This window comes from Lissotriton vulgaris, chromosome 3_1 (genome assembly GCF_964263255.1).
Source record: "Lissotriton vulgaris chromosome 3_1, aLisVul1.2, whole genome shotgun sequence".
NCBI classification, from domain to species: domain Eukaryota; kingdom Metazoa; phylum Chordata; class Amphibia; order Caudata; family Salamandridae; genus Lissotriton; species Lissotriton vulgaris.
Genome location: NC_141689.1, coordinates 2,131,688,298 through 2,131,701,487, shown reverse-complemented (window position 1 = coordinate 2,131,701,487; position 13,190 = coordinate 2,131,688,298). Strand labels below are relative to the sequence as shown.

Below are 13,190 nucleotides of genomic sequence, written 5' to 3'. Positions count from 1 at the left end.
GTAACTGCCCAGCCATGCGTATGGTCCGATCACCATTTGGTGAGAGGTGAGCTACTAGTGGACGAACAAAAAACGACGTCCAGGGGAGGGTGGAAGGCGGTCAGAAAATGGAAAAACATCGATGGAGATAAAATGGTAGATCTCCTTCGAACTTATCCCCCACCTAATAACAGGACAGATAATCCAGAGGTCCTTTGTAAGGAACTTATGGATAAGATCACGAAGGCCGCGGATTGGGTGGCACCAATCCATAGGGTGAACCTACTGGACAGAGGACTTGGGGCCCCGTGGTATAATGAACTACTTAGAGAGAAGAAACGGGGGCTAAGGAAACTGGAAAGAGCCTGGCGAAAGGATTACAATTCCGACTCCCGGAGCCGATATACACAGGCACTCGCTAGCTATAAGCAGGCGATCATAGCTAGGAAGTCCGAGTTCTTTGAGGAGAGGATTGCAACTGCCACGAATCCCCAGAAAGAAATATTCCGAGTCCTCACGGAGCTTAGGAAAAATAAGGAACAGACTACGGAGTTTATCCAGGAAGACTGCCAAAAATGTCAGGACTTTTTTACTAACAAAATTACAGATCTTGTTGCTGAAATCACTGCGACCCCCAAGATTGACTGCCCGCCGCAGGTCATGCCAGTTAGAATGCCAGTGATAACCCCATTAACTGCCTTACCCTTGATCACAAAGGAGAGGCTGTCTTCTCTTATGGGGCGGGTCAAGTCGGGCTCCAGGGCTGATCCGTGCCCACCTGAAGTGTTTAAACTGGCACTCCCTGGTATAGAGGAAGATGTGCTGAGCCTCCTAAACTCATCCTTACAGGTAGGACAAGTGCCTTCCTCTTTCAAGGAAGCCCGGCTGATCCCCCTGCTGAAAAAAACGGGGGCGGACGTGAAATGTCTGAAAAACTTCAGACCAATCTCCCAGCTACCGTTCCTGGCGAAGGTGCTGGAGCAACACGTACTTACCACTCTGTCGGAACACCTGGAAAGTAACGTCCAGTTAGAGCCGAATCAGGCGGGTTTTCGTGCGAATCACAGCACGGAGCTCGTCATGCTGTCGATTGTAGATGAACTGAGGAACAGAGCAGACAAGAAAACCCCGGGTGCCCTGGTGCTGTTGGACCTCTCCGCGGCATTTGACACCGTGTGTCATAAACAACTATTGTCGCGGATGAGGGAGTTCGGCATTCAGGGCACAGCACTTGCATGGTTCACCTCCTTTCTTCAAGGGAGGATGCAGAGAGTGCAACTTGGTGACCTGTTCTCCACCGCAACATCGATCACCTGCGGAGTACCGCAAGGGTCTGCTCTGTCACCCCTTTTGTTCAACATCTATTTACAGCCTCTGATTCTAATGCTCAACCAAATGGACTGCCAGGTGTACAACTATGCGGATGACACCCAAATCATCATCCAATTGGATGATGGCCAGGATGCCTTCGCAAGACTGCAAAATATCCTGAGAAGTACAGCCAACTGGATGTCCAGGAATTCCTTAAAGATCAATCCGGATAAGACCGAGGTGTTGCCAATTACCATCGCTGGCAACCCATGGAATGATCAATTTTGGCCTAGGGAGCTGGGTATGCCCCCGGAACCGGCGGCGGTGGTCAAAAGCCTGGGCATCCATGTGGATGGTAAGATGTCCATGAATAAACAAGTTACAGCTTTAGTGGGCACCTGTGTCGGCCTCCTTCAACAACTCAGGAAAGTTTCCTCGTTGCTGTCCTTTTCCACCTTGAGGAGTGCGGTCTCTGCTATGATTTTAGCCAGGCTGGACTACGGCAACTCGTTGTACATAGGACTACCGCAAAAACTTCTAAACAAGATGCAGGTTGTCATGAATGACGCTGCCAGACTCATCTTTAAAAAGCAGAGGAACACGCATGCATCCCCCCTCTTGCGTGAACTACATTGGCTGCCAGTCAAGCAGAGGCTAACGTTCAAAGGGCCGTGCATTGTCCACAAAGCCCTATATGGTAGGGCACCAAGCTACATGAAATCACGCCTGACTCTCTACAGGCCGGGGAGGGCGTTAAGATCTGCAGAAGCTACCCTCCTTGTTCAACCACTCTGTAGATTGGCTACTGTGGGAGGTCGTGCCTTTTCTTACACACTCCCAGCTCTCTGGAATAAATTGCCACTGGAACTGCGGAAAGAAACCAAGCTGATGCCCTTCCGAAAGAAATTAAAAACAGTGCTCTTTCAGCAAGCGTGGGGTTGCCTCTAATTTTTGACCAGCTGTATTCTTTCTTAATCGCTTAAGCAGACCCTGACAAAGCGCTTAGAGACCCCTGGGTTATAATGCGCTATATAAATCAATTAAATAAATAAATAAATAAATAAATATAGGATCCAAATGCTTTCGGGAGATTGTAGGTCCCGTGGTTTGAGATCCTGGAATATCCACTCGTAAGAAGGGACAGCGTAAACAGATTGACCTGGAATCATTGAGCACAATTAAATAGATCATCACTGCGGGATTTTCCAATTGGAATGATGGTATCCCTATAGTAAGCGGTGGACCCATTTCCCTACAAGGACTATTCACGCCTGTAGGATACTCGCCACAGTTGCTTGGGTATTTGTATGAAGATTTTATAAGGAGAGGCACATGATATTTGTCTTGATAAAGGTGGCAATCACTCTGCGAAAACCACCGAAACGCATTGACGCTTGGGATACACTACATCCTGTGTACCGGCCAGTCACGATGATAAAAAAAAGTGGACTACATATATGTCTGGCATTTGAGATTTTTTTACCTGGATTTGTCCGCAAACCACTAATAAGAGTACTGTTGTATTTGCTATCAGTCTCTCTCTCTTCTTTTTTTGTTTTTTGTTTCTGTTAGATTATACATTTTTTATTGTTTTTAATACATAGATATTGTGTATGTACCATTTGTAGGATTTATATATATGATATAATATTTGTTCTTGATACTTGAGGAATTTTTGTATCTCCCTCTTGATTTATTGATATGCTGTCTATGTAACACATAAAATTGTACAATGATTTTTGTTTTTTATAATATGAAGATTTATGAATTCTGAAAATATTTTAATGGCTCCCAAAATGTTTTAATAAATTATAGGTGCCATTCCATTATTAGTCAGTGGTTGTCTTATGGCATTGCAAGTATAGGTATATGTTTTTTTTGCATGATTGACACAAATGATTTGTGACATATTTGAGACAATTGGTTGAACAATTATTTTATTTGGTTACCAAAGGGAATTTATCTTCGTCTTTGAGTAAGGTTAATAAACACAGAGAAAAAATCACTGCAAGACCAGCTAAAGGTGCGAGTATTCAAAGAGAACGAAAGTCACCAACAATCGAAGTTGTTTCAATGTAAAGCACATAGTCGCTTATGTCAAACCTAAGACGACAGATGTAGGAAAAATTATATGTTGTCAGGAGCTCATTTTTATGCATTTGCTGCATTACTGGAAATCTCAAGGCGCTATTTCTCTTGGTTTATGATCATCACACAGTTGAGAAATAAATGCAGGGAGGCAATGCAAAACTCTCATTCTTGCATTCTATGGCATTATAGCCTCCCATTAAATCACAGATTCCATTCCTTGATTATTGTAGCCACAAGTTGTCTTTACTGACTTGCTACACATCACAAACGAATGCACAGGGCTGCATCATCCAGGCAAATGTTACAACCCAAATTAGATTAATTGCAGATTCTCATCTCTTTGATGGTGTTGGCAGTATCAGGTACTTGACACTGAAACCTTTACAACTGTTCGTAAGTGCCAAGTGGGTCTTAAGGTTAGTAGTAGAGACAAATAATTGGCTACAGAAATTAACAATAAAGGAGAGAGTACCTACAAGATGAACTCTGCTTCTACATTCCCAGCTATCTGAACATATTCCTCATATCTATCTACAATATAGATGGTGGGACTCTAATAAGGTAAAAAAAACAAAGACATTTGGTCAAAACGAAGGCTTAAAGATCAAGCAAGAGATTGTCTCCACTCCCTAAGCATAAATGCCAAATCAGCAGAGGTTGGCGAAGATGTTGCAAATCTACATGGTTCACAAAGATCTAATCAACTGGAAGTCTAAATAATACATTATTTTTTAGGGTTTGACATAAAAAGTCCAGGCCGCTAACCAGTTGATGTGCTATTTTTGCACACCAACTAGTTTGAGACTTTGGCTTTCATTTTGCGATGAGACTGATGTACTAATCAGTCGTGTTGCAAAGTGCCCAATCACAGGATGTCACAAAAACAACTACTTCATTGATATATGTACAAGGCAGAAGATACTTGGTGCCCCTGGAAGAAAGGCGGCATAACTGGGTTGTAGGCCTGCAAGAACAGCAAACCTACATTTGCAGTCCCTGCTTGCCAACATTTTCTGAAACCAGGGACTACTTTTACAAATAAAAGTGGAGGGAGTTTGCAGTTGCTCATGTGGTCCCCTGAGGGCAGCCTCAACTTTGAAAATCAGTTACCATGCAAAGGTGTTTGCTTCTCTTCAATGGTTTGCTACTGCAAATGTGGTTGCAAATCACGAGTAGAGACACAGTCCTTTCACATCGTCTGTGATTCGTAATTTGCAATGAGTCACACAAGGCAAACTGAGTCAGGGAGAATTTAATACATTTGTATACATTCTCTTTCAATAGCAAAGCCTGTGGTTTTCTGCACAACCATTTCTTACATCAGGCCCTTAATGAACAGCTGTAATGAACTCACTGCCAAGTTCTGCTTTGTGGGCTACAGTATACACAAAGAGATAAAGCCTAGACAAAAATCACCTGTTTACCTGTAGAGTCACCTTTGGAGGTGTGTATTCATATATTTATCTTTTGTTCTAAGTGTAGGGAAAGCAACTAAGTTTTGGACCTTTTATTAAACCAGATCATAAACCAGTAGGACACAAGCAATGACAAAGTTAACCGTTTCGCTTTCCAATGTTAAGCACAGTAACATTTTCTGATGGCCAAGCAGCTATGTCAAAAGTCTAGAAAACAGAAAAGTAATTTCTATACTTTTAAGATTACTGCCAAACAAAACACATGGCAAGAGTATAATAGCACAAATAAGTGCATCTCTCAGAAGGTAATAAAAAGTGCAGTTAACTGTACACTGCTCTGTAGTGGCAGCAACAAATTTGACACTTTCTTTTTCAATGACAGCCACTGAAATAAGATTTGCCTTGTAGTTGCTTCTGCAAGACAGCTTTTTGACAATGAACCTATAAAAGAAACACTGTGCTGACTGTTGGGGTACCGCATTACGTCTATACAACGTCCTCCTTTACTTTAAAGTACAGAAAAACACCGCTACACCGGTGAGCCTGAGTATTTGCCCTGAGGAAGCCCAACCCATGTCCATTCATCTTGAATCAAGAATACTTTAAAGGATGTATCAAAAGTGATTTCCTGTGCTAATACTCTTATTGTTGCCTCTCTATGTTTTGTTGTTTGTTTAAATGCTTATGGTCCTTTGGCAGTGGACCAGAGAGGTGGGCAACATTTGTACAAATAACCTACTGTGATTTTGGTGTATAGTGCGGTTGTGCAAACTAGTATTTCCTTACTGCTATTTTGCTGTTTTTCTTAAATATGTTTTTCACCCCTTCCCTGAGCGCAGGCCTGGGGCTTTCTCAAGGCATAAGTAAATGAATACCCGTATGTGTAAGGTCGTTGGCTCAGTACGTGCTAAAACCCCTTAAAGACGGGGCAGCATGGTCACTGTTCAGTCTGGCTAACGGGAACCTTTGGCGGTCTACAGAGGTTCCACATCTGCCCTGTCTTTAAGGGAATTAGGCACATACAGAGCCAACGACCTTACACATTTGTGTATCCATTTACTTACACCTTGAGAAAGCCCAGGCACGTGCACAGGGAAATAGAAAAACATGTGTTGGCTGTTCTCTGGACATTTTTATTTTCCTTTAGGAATCACTCTAGAATATTAGAAGACTTCAAAATGTTCTTGTTACTTTGGATTAACTAGTCCATATTGGAAGCGTAATACGAAAGATCTTATGGAATTTGCTCTAATGGGTTAGGGGTTTCACATTTTGGGCATCTGGGTCCTATTTGATAGTACCCATTAAACTAGAACAAACCAACACTGGGATAGTTCACCCCTTCAGCCATTCAAGTGTATCTGAATACATGTCTGGGGTGGTTGGCACCTGCGCTTGTGCATTTCCTCCAGACAACCACACACAAAGTGAGCTTAGGTGTGGCTGACGGGCCTACTACATCCTGATTGGCCATCCTGGGCATGATAGGAGCTGACACACTTAAAAAGGCTGTGTCCTGTCCCCACACAAAGGATTGGTTAACCCCTATAGTGAGTAGGGAGGAAGGGCAGGGACTCTGTGCACTTCAAAGGCCTCTCTTTGAAGTCTCCCCCACTTCAAAGGCACAACTGGGTATAAATACTGGACCTCTGACACCACCAGCACTGTACACTTTTGGACCTGTGGATACTCTGTCAGGAAGAAGGACTGCTGTGCTTCTGAAAGGATTGTCACTCTGTTGGACTCTGCAGGACTGCTGTTCTGCTTTGATAATCTGCTGCATGCTGCTCCCCTTGCCTGGGTGTGAGAAGGATTGGACCTGCATCTCTACACCCCATAATCAAAGTAACTCCAAGGGCTTGCCTCCTGTTCTGAAGTCTCAGGGACATCAAAGACTTCAATCCACCCCCCAACAGCATCTGGACTCTGCCATCCGAGAGTCTTGTCCTGCCAAGTAGTGCCAAGCCAATCCTGGGCCCTTAGACGTGACTGCAACGTGCTGTAACTGTAAAAATCCACTGTTGTTGCACCAGTGGGAACCGAAGCATCTCCCTTGACACCGACGCATCGCCGCTTCGGCGACATCGTATCGCTGGCTGTGCGGCTCGCCAATGAAGCATCCCCTACAATAGGAGGGTGCGATGACTATGCATCCATGATTGGGCGGCTCAACGACAATACATCGCCTAAGAATCCTGTACTTGGGCACGGATTCATCCTTTCCTGCTCAACCCATTTCGGCTCCGTCAACAGCGCAACAGAGGTAATTAGTAGAGGGACAAGGTTGATCCCTGTATCCGACCCGCGCTCCATCACAGTCAGCCTAAACTTTTGGATTTTACCTGGTCAAGCGCGAACAGATAGCCCCAGTTGGAGCTTATTGCTTTTAAGCACTACATTTCAGGTTAATCTTTAAAAAATCATAACTCTGGCTGTACATATTGAATTTATTAGGTTGTGGGCTTGTTTTGTTCATTAAATTAAGCTCTATTGTTCTAAGCAGGTGCAGTATCTTTTTGTGTGGTGTTTTCTCAGTTTTACTGTTTAAAGTGTTGCAAAAATACTTTACACATTGCCTCTTAAGTTAAGCCTGACTGTTCGATACCAAGGTAGCAAAGGGTGAGCACAGGTTAGTTTAGGGTATCTATCTAACTTACCTGACTAGGACAGTGGTTCCTACTTTGGCAGGGTCCATACCTCTGCAAACCAGACACCCAATTTCTAAAATTGTATAATTGTTTTATATAGTGGGACTTAAACCAAGAGGGTTTCAGAGCACTACACAATATGCAATATTTACATTATATGGAGATATAAATACAATTCATTGTACTTTAACAAATATGATTTTTGTGTTGGAGATGATTACAGACGGGGTCTCTACAATGGGTTGGACTTATATTTGGACTTTTTCAGAAACATTTTAAATGGCAACATATTTAGTAATAAAGGTGGTGACATATTACCCCCACCAATAGTTCTTACAAAGGATCAGTTCTATGAGAGATAGTTGGAGGCAATATCAGAGTAAATGAAAAATCTAATAAATAAGTAGTATACATTAGGCATACACATAGTCTGTAAAGTGACTCAATGCCTAAGAGTACTTTGTGCATTAAAGAACAGCAGCATGTCTAGTGGTTATATTTGTGTAAATAATGAGCAATGAAGCAGGGCTTCTGAAGGAACCTTGCTGCGACAATCCTCAATACATTCTACGTGAAACAACTGTCACGAGGGCGGCCAGTCCGGATCCCTGGAGAGAAACTAGATAAATACCAGAACTATACCAGTCTCACCTCTTTCCCCACAGCAACCCGAAAACTGGAACCCAGCGGAAACAACACTCTTCCAACCGCAGGATCAAGCAGGGCCATGTTTCTTTAATTGGGCATAGTTTGCGGAAGGCCCCGTCCCCTGGGACGTCACTGGGTCAGAGGCCTCAAAACCCAGAAGGACGGAGGAGGAGGTGGGTCCGACACCAGGAGAGGAACGTTAGCGTGGAGGAGGTGCCAAGCGAGACGAGGAAGGACCGCTGACGAAGGAATCCAGCAGAGACGAGGCGCTTCAGTGTGCGGCAGAGCCAGGAGGCCAACGATTTAGATCATCGCCCAGCCACACGTCAGGAGACGCGTGGCTCACCCAGGTACGGGCGCGTGTCTCAGGGTGGGCAGGGAGGAAGGGTTTCAAACTCCCGTAACCACACCGGCAACATCCAATCACCCCCCTCTCCCTTAGCACTATTGACACGGGGCAACCAGTTACCTGCTGTTTGGTTTCTTTTTGATATTGCGCACTGTGTGCCTCCTCACTCCCCTTCCCTATCACTTATTGAGGCAAGACCTCAGACTGAATCCAAGTCTGTTTTTTTTTTTTTTGCATTCCGGACCGGCGACTGCCACGGGAGCACCCTGGAGTGGAGGAAGAAAGGAAAGCCCTTTCTGAGAGGACATCTACCTCCAGACAAAGACCCCGAAGGAACCTTACCATATTATAGACTCAGTCCCAGACTAAAGAAACGGTTAAAGCCAATAAAGGCCAGCTTAAAATCATTACCTGTGTCCGTGAGTTCCTCTAAGCCACTAACAACAACATAACTGTAAATTTCAGGGCTTCATAGGTTTTGTTCCATGATCTATTGGGCCTTATTTACAAAAGCAAATTTACATATTTTTTTGTAAGTTTACAATTTTTTGCTATTTACAAAGGTATTTTACCAGTATTATCTTTATGACTGCAGAGTCTCCACACATAGAAAGATAGGCAGTCCTATTGTTTTATGTGCAGAGACTCCACAGTCATAAAGATACTACTAGGAAAATGCCTATGTGAAACACAGTTGTAAACTTACACAAATGTGTATGTTTAACTTTGTGATTCAGGCCCCAACTGTGTTTTTTTCAGTTAGTCAGTTACATGTTAGAGAATTGGTGACAGCAACTTAGTAATATTTATATCACCCTCTTCATAGGAATGCCTTTTGTGAACCTTACATGCCACAAGTTGACGCTTCTTGTAGGCGTGGTCCGCAAGTTTTGAACCCCAAGTTAATTTCTGTAGGGAAAAGCCATGTTGGAGCAAAAGAATGAACAAATAGCTGGATTTTCACCAAACTTGGAGGAGGTGAAATGGCTCGACCCTACGCACAATCTGTTTTTTTGCTGCTAACCCCATCAGAGGTTTTTGCAAAAAGCCAAAAAGTGAGGGTCCAAATGAGGTAAAGCAATTGTGAACATTTTGACACTTGAGTCGTCATCTTTAATATACCAAGTGGGCCAATCAATAAGTAAAAAATAAAGGATTCTAACTGGAGATGCTCTGAGTAGCTACAAAGATGAGCACGCTCACAAGCTTGTCACATATGAAAGTTTTTATTGTATTCTGAAAAACATGTGAGGAGTTCTAGGTGACGATGGGAATCCTCCATATGCAGAGAGGATGTGGGGATGTTGGCAGATCCCAGAGGTTCAGACAAATCCCAAAATTAGAAAACAACTTTTATCACAAGCTGACATTTTATATTCAGCCTCCTAAGAGGAGATCAATGAACCAAACAGCAAATTTTTTCATTAACCTATATATAATTGTCATGGCATGAATACTGAAGAAAAAGAAAAGAAAAAATTACTGCCTATGAACAAATGCCATTCAGAGAGAGCACTCTAAACATATGGGCTGGTCTCAAGGCATGCTGATTTGTGCAGGGCAGGTGCATGGCCTGGCCTACTGCCAGTCTATGACCGTACAGCCTGATGAGTATGCTCTACTGGTGTGAGCTGCAGAGGGCCTGAGATGCCCCGGAGGATTCTGTACACGGCCAAAAACCCTGCACAGCCAGTTCAAAGAGGGGGGACGTATGGCCAAAGAACATGCATGGGTGAGTTGTACATGGTCTAAAGCCCACTGCATTTGAAAAGCCTCACCTTCTTGTCAGTTTCTCAAAAGGATTTCAGGTGCACATTTAAATACTTGTGCCTAATACATTAAACACTTCACCAAAAATATCCACATTCCTTTTCCTTGCATATGTCATTTTAGTGCCCCATTGGAACCTTCTGTTCCTCTTTAGATAATCTCTTTATAGTCCACGGAAGTAAAGAAAAACCAAAGCATTGGCAAGGCCAATAGGTCTCGCAATGACTACGTTTTAATTTCTTTTTATCTCCTGCTACTTGCCCTGGTCTGAGGTGCACCAAAGTTTAATAGCAGCACTTCATGCACCAAGTCTTTGTTTTACAAATTTAGCACTGACCCTATCCCTGGTTTAATTTGTCCCTGGTGTATCAAGACAAGGATGTCACGACCAACTGCAGGGGGGACAACTTCACTCTGATGGGGAGAGCTGTTATGGTGTACAGGCGCTGTACATGGAGACATCGGTCCAGCACACACACAAAAAAAAGTATGCATCTGTGGTGTCATTCAAGCGGAGTTAAATAGTTTTCCTGTGCATGAGCAGAATCTGCCAACAATTGCTGTGTGTGTAAGGTGTTTTACAGCTGTGCCTCCAAAGCATGCGCTTCCCCCGCCCTTCTCAGAACACTGGCTCTTCTCAAGATGTACTGGTGCGATCCACCAGGGGGAAGAAGTGTGTATATCGGACAGAAGGGATTACAGAGTAGGTTGTGGTCCACATCTGCAATTCGCAAATGGTGTAACTTGCCCCTGGAAATGGAGACATGATCTTTCCGACCTAAGCTGCCCATGGTTAGGGGCTGTACTCAGCAACTGCCTCCATATGTTATGTTATGTTATGTTAAAATTTGTTTTGTATAGCGCTCAGCTACTCCGGGGAGTGTCCCGGTGCAAAAAAACAACCAGAGCCGTACAGAACGGAGCCAGACAAAGAAGAAGCTACTGGACAAATAGCCAGGATTTGAGGTTCTTCCTAAATGCCAAAAGAATGACATTAGTCCTCAAAGACAGCGGAAGGGCATTCCACATAGGATAATGCCACCCCCACCCCCCCCCGGAAACAGCAGTCTTGGCTGCAGCACAGGTGAGGGAAGCACCGGAGAGCGTGCTCATGTCTAAAGTCATTAGTGAACGGAAGGGAGGAAAAGGAGCCGAGTGCAGTCTGCCTGCACCGATTGCACTCGCTGACGACTTCCCTCAAGTCATTTACTCTCAACAAATAACCATTGTATAGCTCAGCATTGTGACCTCGATGCACTACCACTGTTTTTTTTCACAGAACAATACTATACTAGAAAGTACCTTCTGTATTATACAGAGGTACAGCTATCCCCATAAACAGTAATGCACGTACACACAGCAGTGAGTACTGCTTGCTCACACAATGGGACAAACAGCACATAGAGCTGCGCAACCACAACAGTAAACCGTGCTGTAAAAATAAATTTACCGTAGCATTTCCACACCATTCATTTCTACATTTACAGTACGTAAAGATAAGAAGGAGCTTGTGTTGTGTGCACAACATTAGCCCGTAACAATAGGAGAGGCGTTTGTTCGGAAACAAAACTAGCGGATGCATCAGTAGGATGGGAGCTTTGCAGGATGCAGCGATACACATCCTGCTCCAAATGGAGCATATACCGAGCGGGCTGGCAGTTCGGAGGGGGGCGGGTAGGCTCCGGCAGCACGTACTGCGTGTGCCTCCAAATGTTTATATGTTAAACCACCAGGTTGTAGAACTGGATTGAAAGAACGCTCAACGTAAGCCTCTTCGTACATGAATCACGGCCTTTTCATCAAGCGGGGGGGCTGTAAAGTGGCCACCGTATGATTTAGAAAACCGCTGTATTTGAGCTCAGAGGGTGGGGGATGGCTCATACCGCGAAGTGGCAGAAGGAAGCAACAATAAAAAGATGGAGGAAGGGTGGGTATATGTGTAAGCAAGGACGGCGCATAGGGGAGGGGGACGGGGGAAATAAGAAATACGACATGAGCAACAAGTTAAACCAGAAAAAATGAACATAGGCTGGAATGAAAGAAAAGAAACAGTCCCCCAAAACAAACCATAACCTCAGAAATGTAACAATACAAGTAATAGAGCCAGTGGTCATGGGAGGAAACGAAGCACTTACAGGAGGGACAAATAATACAAATGAACCTCTGAAAGGCAAGGATTTCAGAACAGCACACGAAAGAACAAATGAAAAACAATGGGCGTGCTCGAAGCCCACAGAGTAGATACAGCATTCTCGAAGAGACAGGGCAATCTCTGCCTAGGCGAGACCTAATAAAGCACGGGATTGGTGGGACACACATTCTTCCACTGCAAATCAAAGGAAAACCTCCATAATAAACTCAGGAAATATTTGAAATTCCCTCTTTTCTGGCAGTCTGATACTAGGAGGCCCTCTGTGTTAGTGTGGTGGCTACACAGAGAGGCTCTTGAAACTAGGGTATAAACAATAGGATACATATCAATTCAATTACTTTTTTGCTTCTTTGCATTAGGGAGTTCGGCTAGTTCACTAAATGAGGGATGATGACTGAGACTTCATAAAGGCCTCAAACGTGCTTCTTTGTTGGTGCAATTAAGGGAAGGTCTCAACACCAACATCCAATGCTGGATGCCTTCCTTTGCCAAACTCATGTCACTCTGACGTCGGGTTTCTGATTTTTTGGCTTCTCTACTGATATGCATTATTGCTGTTAATTTTAACTGTAAAATAAACTACAAGTTACTGAATGCTCACATGTTGGCTATTACTGTTGCTAAGTGAAACACTGGAGTCCCCTCTGGGTTAGGTTTACACTTCATTATTAAAAGGCATAAATGCCTCACATTCAAAAGTCATATATCATGTGTGCAGTGCTTCGAATATGACATGTGCAGAAAATTGCATAGCAAAAATGTGCACCTACCGCCCCACGTTAAACAAGCATCCGCAATACGGTTTGGTAACAACAACTTATAAAATC

The 13,190-nt window shown here is 43.8% G+C and overlaps 1 protein-coding gene across 1 annotated transcript in view; it reads right to left on the bottom strand.

Annotated features, from left to right (window-relative positions):
- ATP8A1 (ATPase phospholipid transporting 8A1) overlaps window positions 1-13,190 on the bottom strand; it is a 780,070-nt gene that overhangs the window by 378,893 nt on the left and 387,987 nt on the right. The window lies entirely within an intron of this gene.